General features: G+C 28.2%; 1 long non-coding RNA gene across 1 annotated transcript; it reads left to right on the top strand.

The window, feature by feature from the left end:
• Nucleotides 1–3,494: 3,494 nt before the first annotated feature.
• On the top strand, nucleotides 3,495–5,082 carry LOC126265368 (uncharacterized). Its single transcript, XR_007547871.1, has 2 exons — nucleotides 3,495–3,607; nucleotides 4,916–5,082. It is a non-coding gene; the product is annotated as an uncharacterized LOC126265368 (long non-coding RNA).
• Nucleotides 5,083–9,850: the final 4,768 nt, after the last annotated feature.

Below are 9,850 nucleotides of genomic sequence, written 5' to 3' on the forward strand. Positions count from 1 at the left end.
ATTTATAATTAATAGTTTAATAGCCTTAAATGTTTTCACAATTATTGCCCATTTGCGTCTTTTTTATTAAAAATGATTTAAACATCTGCGTTTAGTACTTGCAAAGAAAAATTTTAAAATCTAGCCTCTGGGCGTTTCGTCATCAAACATAATTGTTTATCTACACGATCTTGACTTACATAAGTAACTTCCTGGGGCAACCCACGATGGAAAAAAAAACGATAATTTAAATATTAAATTAATACACATAATTCAGATTTAATGGACGCGTTCTATTTGTTACTCGGGGCGTTTAATCAAATCAACAGGATCCGATGTTTCAAGACGAATTTCGGCAGAAATGCGTAATTAAAATCGGCACATTCGGCTAATTGGGGGCGGGGCGGGTACGCGAGTGCGGTTAGTTTTATGTCGGGGATTAAAAGCATTAAAAGTACCCGTGGTCCTCCAGTCGTAATTACGGGCCCGCGCGACTCTCATAACTGCCCATATTTTATTCAAAAACCTATTGGAAATATTCCAGCGGAACGCTAAAAGATATTTTAAATGGGCGAACGCCCGATAAATTGTGTACGCTGTAATTGTAAATTTTCATTAGGCGTTTTACTGGCGACTCGCGCAATCACCTACCGGGAAAATTCTCGCCTGTTTTTTTTTTCGTTTTCGAGTGCGGACCTTTTAGCAAAATTGTAGTTTGGTTACACTCAAACGGCGACGAAATTTTAAAATAGTGCTCGCAAATACCCACACTTTTATGATGTTATTAATTAGGTGGGAAACTGTCGGTGTTTTATTGATCGAGCCAATTTTTAATTTTCCGTTGCATAAAACAGATGTTTAATATCGTAAAAAGCGACTAGATTTTTTACTTATTAATTTATAGCACAAAAAACAAGACTGTAAATTTAAATATGTATTTTAAAAAAATTTATTACTATTACTAATATTCTTTAAAGATTAATAAACATAAACTATTTTGATACAACGATTTACCTGGTATTTGAAAGTATATATAAAATTGTTATTGTTAATAGTTCTACATTTAATGTAAAAAAAATATATTAAAATAGAATTTATGTTTGTCATAAAATATTTATAAGTCAAACTTTCATAATTATTCAATCTAGTGATGGCCAAAGAAATAACATACACTTATTAATTGTTCTTGCAGGATTACATGGCCCAGCTGCAGTTAAAAAAACTATAGATATCAAAAGAAATCAGAACTTCCCAACTGTCATTAGCAAAATCTGAGGAGTCAGATGATGATGAACATTTATGGAACAGTCAGTAGGGCAATGATACTATTTTAAGTACCAAACTCCTATGGTTAAACATGGTGGCAAAAGCATTATGGTTTGGGGATGATTTTCTTAATACAAAGATGGACTCTCGATTTATGTGGAAGGAAAAACACCATATTTCAATTTACCGATGAAAAGACTACACTCCTGTGGGTATTTCTACAAGACAACGATTCCAAACACACATCTAATATTATTAAAGAGCGGTTTCTAATGAAAAACTTAACTGTGCTTGATTGACCGTCTCAGTCTCCCGATCTAAAACCTATTGAGCAGTTTTGGGAAGTATTAAACCGATCTATCGAAACAAAAAACAACAAAATCTAACAAGAATTTCTTCAAACCATACAGGAGTAGTGGTAACAAACACCTGTTGACACATTGCAGATACTTAGCCCAAAAGATACCAAACTGTGATTCCAAAAGGTGTGCCACAAAATATTGAAATATCTGAGTTACTGTTATTTTTTATGAATATTAATAAAATATTCCAGTTTTTTCCACCACCTTCTTTATTTATTTACCCTAACACATTAGTTATTACTCTCTTGTTATTGAGATGTATAGAATGTTGAAATACATTTTTTATACTGATTGGATCATATTTGTTAATAACATTTTTATCCATTGTTTTGGAACTTTTCAGTTCTTGATAATTCATGTGAATTATTATATCCCACTTCTCTAGAGTGCAATGTTTGTTGCTTCTCACTGAAAATGAATTATTTAATAAAATATATAATCCTACAAAGAATAAGTGTTTACTATTAGGAGTATAGTTAAATAGTGCCACAAAACATAAATCTATTTGAATATGCTATTTCTAAAAAGAAAAAATATATATAGAATGTTGAAATACATTTTTTTATACTGATTGGATCATATTTGTTAATAACATTTTTATCCATTGTTTTGGAACTTTTCAGTTCTTGATAATTCATGTGAATTATTATATCCCACTTCTTTAGAGTGCAATGTTTGTTGCTTCTCACTGAAAATGAATTATTTAATAAAATATATAATCCTACAAAGAATAAGTTTTTACTATTAGGAGTATAGTTAAATAGTGCCACAAAACATAAATCTATTTGAATATGCTATTTCTAAAAAGAAAAAATATATATAGAATGTTGAAATACATTTTTTTATACTGACTGGATCACATTTTGTTAATTACATTGTAAACCATTGTTTGAAAACTTCTTAGGTTTTTAGCTCTTGATATTTCATGTTAATTATTATTTCTTATTTCTCTGGAATGCAACATTTGTTTCCTCTCACTGAAAATGTGTTTTAAAGTTAATCAAATAATACAAATTCTACTATGAATAAGTTCTTACTATTAATAGTATAGTTAAAAGTGGTACAAAACTTATTTATATTTAATCTGCTACTTCTTTGTTCAACCAAATCAGTTATATATTCCTCGTTTATAAAATAAATGTACAGAATGTTGAAATATATAGACAAAATTTGAATTAAATCCTCTTATGAAATATCTTACCAAAAGTAAATTGTGTGTTATTTCTCTGACCTCTGTATATTGTTCATAATAAATAATGTCATAGAAAGCACATTTTCTAAAAAGGAGAGTTAAAATTTTATTCTTAATAAAATTTCATCCACATAAACTCACAAATTCCCTCATATTGTTTTTACCTCTACATTTATTTTTAATTTGTCCTTATAAAGAATTCTACCACAATGTAATAGAAATACATCAATTAAAAGAATGTTAAACATCTTAAATCTGTTATTTATATATGTATTATTTATCAATACTAATGTTTATATACAAAATAAAATATATAGTGTTACCTCAATATTTAAGTAAGTTTTTATAATGATCATAAAACGTAAATTGTTAACTACTGATAAATGTACATGATCAAAGTTTAAAAGATGTTAAATTAATAATATCACTTAATTAAATTTGTAGGTTAAGGCTAGTACATTCCCCCACGGTTTAAACATTTGTGTAAATATAAATAAAACAAAATTATATTATTACAAGCCACAGGTGCTCATTGATTTCATTGATATGGTCTGAAAACTATAATGGCGTTAAAAACATTTAAATTAATTTTGCGTGCTAATTTTCAATTATTTAAACTGTGGTGGAATGTACATTGAAAACAACATAACCTGAAATTTACTTGTAATTATTGTTTACTCGACGCTTCGGTTTTATTCATTTTAAACGTGTCGTCAATAAATTAGATGTACTCCAGTCTATGTAGTGTTTTACCGGAAAAAATGTGTTAATTCTACATCTGTAAAGCTGCATTCATATAAAGAAACAAGTAGGGTTTAAATAAAATTACTGTTATTACTGTTTTCTTTTAATACTAATAATTCTCAATCATTCTGAATTGGTTACAAATACACAAATAAAAAGATAAAACCATTAATGAACCTGGTTGAATAATTCGTACAAAAGAGGGATTAAATCCGATCGATCAAAAGATCGAAGATCAGAGAATTTCTACCTGTTAATTTTTTTAAAACGTCATCTAATGAATGCTGTGGAATTTCTCAAAGGGATCGCACTAAAAGCTCACGATAGATTTGACAGTTGGGTGTAATTAAATTAAAATCAAGAAGAAACGCTTTTACAAACCATACACAGTTATTAATATCTTCAAAGTGAAGCGTTTAAAAGACCACTGCGGAAATAATTCGTCAAAACGAGTACAATCCTGTTAATTGGCGGTGACTTGTGGCTCAAATCAGACAAATTATTCATTTACTTCAAGATCCTTCTAATCGCAGTCAAAAATAACTTAAGAGCTTTAGCATATTTATGTGTTATTCAATTTAATTTAGCTTTAAAATTTACGACTTGATTGATAACAACTTGAACTGTATTAATGAAATACTGAGCAGAAGTTTTATGTGTTTACACAACTCAAACAGATATAAATTTTCAATAAACCTTTTTACATTGAAAATTCATATGGAGTATGAAAATTTAAATATCATTTTAAAATGTTTTATATTTCATTTAATATTAAATTTTTCAGAATCCAATTTAATCCACTATTAATTCTAACAGGCAAATATTCTTGCTTCACAAATACCAATTTTTAAAAATCATTTATTTTATTCCATTTCGTTTTAATCTTGCAAATAACACGAATTACTGATTAAACTGTGTATTTTTAGCTATGATTTACATCAAAAAAATATGTTCAATTGTAATAGCACATGAATTTGGAAAAATTGCATATTATTGTTGTTTTTTTGTCATATAAATTGCAATTTTTATACATAAATTTTAAATGCGTACTTCGCTATCTCTCATAATGAAATTTTAAAAACTCATTTTTAATTATCATAGAATATTTATGTTTTTTAAAGGTACTTTATGATATACCTGAATAAAAAATAGTCATTTTGTGTGGGATTTATCAACGAGAATTTTTAAATTGCTATCAATATTTCAAGTATTCCAAAAAGCATAATTTTTTATAGAATTAAATGTTACAGTTCTCAAACCAATATACAGAGGTGGACAAAGAAATAGTATACTATTATCTTACCATTATTCATTTTGTGTATAAATCAATATAATTTCTACGTAAATTAAATCTTAATCAAAGTTTTTGTAGGGTATCTGGGATCCAAACTTTTATTAGGAGAACGATGAATGTAAGGATCACTTCCCAAAATCCTGGAGAATAATTTAATACATTTTTGTGCAAACATTTAGTCTTGTTCAAATATCCTTTTTTGATACCAATGGTTTCTTTATTGAAATATATCTTTGTTAATTTAATTGACGTTTGATTGTTCTACTACACAAACTTCCTTGACCCAATTAATTATTTTTTTATTTACCTAGAGGAGAAGAAAGGATGTCCTTTACTGATTCTTCCAGTTTGTCTGTCAATAAACGGAGTTGTTTTATGTTGTATTTTCAATTGAGTGTGTTGTTTTATATTTGTTAATAAGAATTTTAAACCATTTTTTGTAAGCAATAACAGTTTTCAGAGATATTAGCAATATTTAGATAATGTTTCATGTTAATTACTATTCTTCTCTTTTCTGGAAAGCAATGTTTCTTTCTTCTCACTGAAAGTAAATTTATTTAATAAAAAATTTAAATACTAGTAAGAATAATTTCTAACTATTAAGAGTATTGTTTAGTGAGTTTAAAATAATTAAGAGTAATTTTGTATCACTGTATATTTCTATTCTTATATATTTATTTCTAAATAATTTTATTTTGCAATAGTTTAAGCATATAACAATTTTATTTATTTATGATCTTTCTATTTTTTATTGATTTTAAAATTTTTATATTAAAACGGTAATTATTTTTTTATTGTACTTTAATTTTTAAACGCAATTTTGAAAGTAAATACCAATAAACATTAAATGTATGGTAATCATTTTAAAACATTATAGAATCTATTACAAAATAAAAAATTAATTATCTAATTAATTTTTATTTATTACTTTATAAGGGATTTATAATTTTTTATTTGCCAATAATATAATTGAATATTAAAAGTATATGGTACATTTTTAAAATAGTTTATTAATTTTTGCTCTTTTTAGCCAGTAGCAGCTTTTACACACAATTATTTGATCCAACTCGAACAAATTTTAAAGCCAAGAATCAAATCCATGTTTACAAATATGCATTACGACAATAAAACAGGTTTCCGTGAGACGAGGACGAGCCGAGGATAATCAAAAACTTTCACAATAATCATAAAAGCACCCCGTTAAAAAGCATAGTTTTTCCCTCGAAGGAACCGAAGGAAGTGACACAAGTGGCGGGCGTTTCAGTCGTTTCAGTGGGCCTGTAATGGCGATATATTACAGGGCCGTACTCCTTAGTCCTAAGATTAATAACACTTTCAACTTTTAGTACTAGATGTTTTAAACTTTCGAAATAAGGAACCGGTTTACAAGTTTTACGCCCCACTTTTCTCCGTTTGTTGCTCGCAATTTATGTCCCGGGGGGACTTTCATTAAGATTTTCATGCGAGAGTCGTACATACGCAGATGGTTTTTTTTCGCGTACCTGTTATCAATTCGAAAAGGTTTTTTGATTTATTAAATGGATGTGGAGCCAGTTTAGGTGCACTATATAAGATTAAAGCGGCACGTGTAGAGAAATATCGATTTAAATTCCGTTAGAAAATTAGGCACATGTGAAGCATCTGTATAAAATATTCAACAGGCAAAAAGGAATGCCTCTAACTCACTTATATTTTGCTATTTACTCCTATGCATTTATTATTAATGCTAATGAAAAACTGAAATATTGATGGGGTTTAGGTTCTAACTTAAATCACACATCAGGAATATTTTTGCACCTCCCATCTAATGAGATCAATTATTCAGTGAGGTTTCAAGGAATTTTTACTGCAGAATTTATACAAGTTTCACTATAAACCACTTGATGTATTATCCCCAACAGCGGGAACGAGTTGAATGGGATTGAAAGTATGGAAAAGTTTCCTCCAAAAAACACGAGTGGCTTTTAAAAAGATACTTGGGAGCTATGCATGCGAAAATTTGCATATTTTATGGTCCTAAACTGTGCACCCAAGTTCGGCTGAAACCGCTAAGTGTATTTACAACATAAATTAGGCATAAACTGATTCAATAAAAACAAGTAACAGCTGACGGAAACCGCGGAAATGGACTGGATCGATTTTCTCGTGTGTTACAGTAAAAGTTAATTGTGTCCTAGTTGTTTTTCGGTAAATTTATTGCCGTTAGTTCGTCCATTTATCATTCGGCGACATCGTGTTTCGCGGAACGACAAGATTTTGGATAAGAAGCTTTTATCACTGCTTTTAGTTTTTTTTAGTTTAACTTTGATGGACATGTGTTGATACAGACGAGAATAAATGATCTCGGGGTTTCGGGATAGTTAAGTGCTTCCTGGTTTCAAGAACTTCTAATTCTTTTTTTGTTTAATTTCTATTTTATTTCAGTGATAAATAAAAGTGTTTGTTTAATCAGTTTTCTGCATCGTATTTCCAATTTGTTTTAGTGGAGTGGTTTATCATTAAATAAACATCTTTCTAATATAAAAACATGTTTTATTTTATAGTTTTCATAAGTTTTCAAGTGGATTTAGATCCGGATTTGTATTGGACAATTTCTGAACAACTTTGGATGCATGCTTGAGATCATTATTATGCATAAAAATCCATTAACTGGTAAATTATCGTTGACAAATGGTTCCATTATATCTCTCGTGATTTCTCTATACATTAAACGATCCATTTCACCAATAATTATCAGTAATGATCCTATACCATGCCAAGAAAAGGAACTCCTAACTATAACCTTTCCTCCAATGTTTCAAAGTTTTTGTAGGGTCGACGTCTGATATTGTATGACTCAATTAATTCATTTTTTATTTGTTTAGAAGACAAGAAAGGATTTCGTTTACTAATTTTTCCAATTTGTGTGTCTATACCATATAAAGGAGATTTTTTTGTTTGGAGACCTCTTCTCTGAAGTGTAATATTTCTTTCTCACCAATGAATGGGAATTATTCAGTAAAAAATAGGTTTGTTAAATAGAGCCACAAAACGTAAACATATTTGAATGTGGTATTTCTTTGGCCATTAAATCAGACCAAATTATGTGCTTTTAAAGTAATATATCCTCCATTTTTAAGACGTGTGACAAAAGAGGCTAAAAAACGTATAGAATATTCAAATATGTAGTAAGTACTTACTCATTTTATTAGAAATATCAAAATGTTTGATTTTACATTTTATGCTGTTTCTTTGTATATATACAATAGTGGAAAAAAGTATGGAATATTTACATACTTGTTACAAATGTTTCTTAATGTTTTTCTTAATCTGTTACAAGTCTGAACAAGTCTAATTTACTGCAAGATCAGTCCTTTAATCCTAGTCATTTTTTACAGGCTTTTACTGTTTCTTTTTTTAATAAAAAATCAATTTGGTCTGGAAAAAAGTATGGAATACTTTATTAATATTCATAAAAAATTAAATATTTCAATATTTTGTGGCGTAACCTTTGGCTTCATTACAACAGACATGAAAAATAAAAATCCAATTTTTAAAATATTCCATATTTTTTCCACCACTGTACAAATATATTCATAATTATTATTACCTAGAATTTTTATAGTTTTCAATTAAATATAAAATTCATTTTAATTACATTTCTAAATATCTTAATATTTTTATTAAATCAAAAGAAAATATTTACTGGTAATAATTTCATGTATTCCATCGAGTTTATTTTACTTTTATTTCAGCAACAATTTCCTTTTAACATTAATGCATTTTTTCCATTCAAAAGAATATTTTTCCCGCATGTTCGGCGTACATAACAAAAAATAAATTAATAAATAGCTCCAGTAAATTTAAATTAAAATTACGAACTGTTTTTGTATATTATGTATAATGGACCGCAGTACATAAAAGTGCGGATTTGAATTATTTAATAAAAATAAACGCAGGAATAAATAAAATTTTTAGCGGAATACATGGAATTATTTTGATATTGAATTACAGCAATGTGAATGTTTCAAAATGCGTAAAATAGTAATTAATAATGTTTTACAAATAACAACATTGAAGATTTGAGAGGTTATTTGTTGATTGATTTTAATTATTCATTGATTATTTAATGGCGCACATAATTATCAAACACTGACACGTAATATCTACTAAAATTGATACACCAATAAATAAAATAATTATTTATTGATGTCCGATAGAAAACTATCACTAATTACATTTACACACAGTCTTTTAATTAAACCGAAATGTTTACATAAATATTATTACGTTAATGATAAAGTTTAATTATCGTTACAGTTCAGAGATTACTGTGTGGGATTTGTCAATACACGATTTGAACTTTGTCTCTAATTAAAAACTATGATAACAATTGGGGTTCAATGATTCCCCAATTGTTAACAATTGAATGAACTAACGTAAAGCACTGATAATTTCCAGTTGGAAAGTTACAGTTAATACTGCGATTATAAATTAATAATTAAGCATTAAAATCGGATAGTCCTGCGTGCAACTAATCGCCGCCGTTTTTACCTCCATTGTGTACTTGGGAGTTGTTAATTTATCGCCGAACTTTATGTTTACACGATTTTAACCGCCGTTGGCATTAAAATTTCCTTGATTGCGTATTCAACTTTAATATGGAGTTGTTACTCTAATGTCAGCTAAGCGTGGTTTCGGGATAATTTTATCGATAGTTTCGAGGTATAATTGTTCTTTGTTTTAGTGCCGTTTATCTGTGGATTTATTACTAAAGGAATTTGTCGAAGAAAATCGAAATAAACTTGTCTCAATGAAATAGGTATCACTTGAAGAAGTGTTTATAACTTTTTATCTAATAATTATATCGATATGAAATTTTGTTCATTTAAAATCAACTGAACAACATTAAATAAATTAAAGATATCCCTATATTTAATAGTGTATGTCCTCCTCTATTTGTTCTAAGTCTTAGGATACATTAGTCCACTCTCTCTGAAGCTGTTTAGTTAATTCTTGAAGGTTATTTGAGGG

Source organism: Aethina tumida, chromosome 4 (assembly GCF_024364675.1).
Source record: "Aethina tumida isolate Nest 87 chromosome 4, icAetTumi1.1, whole genome shotgun sequence".
NCBI classification, from domain to species: Eukaryota; Metazoa; Arthropoda; class Insecta; order Coleoptera; family Nitidulidae; genus Aethina; species Aethina tumida.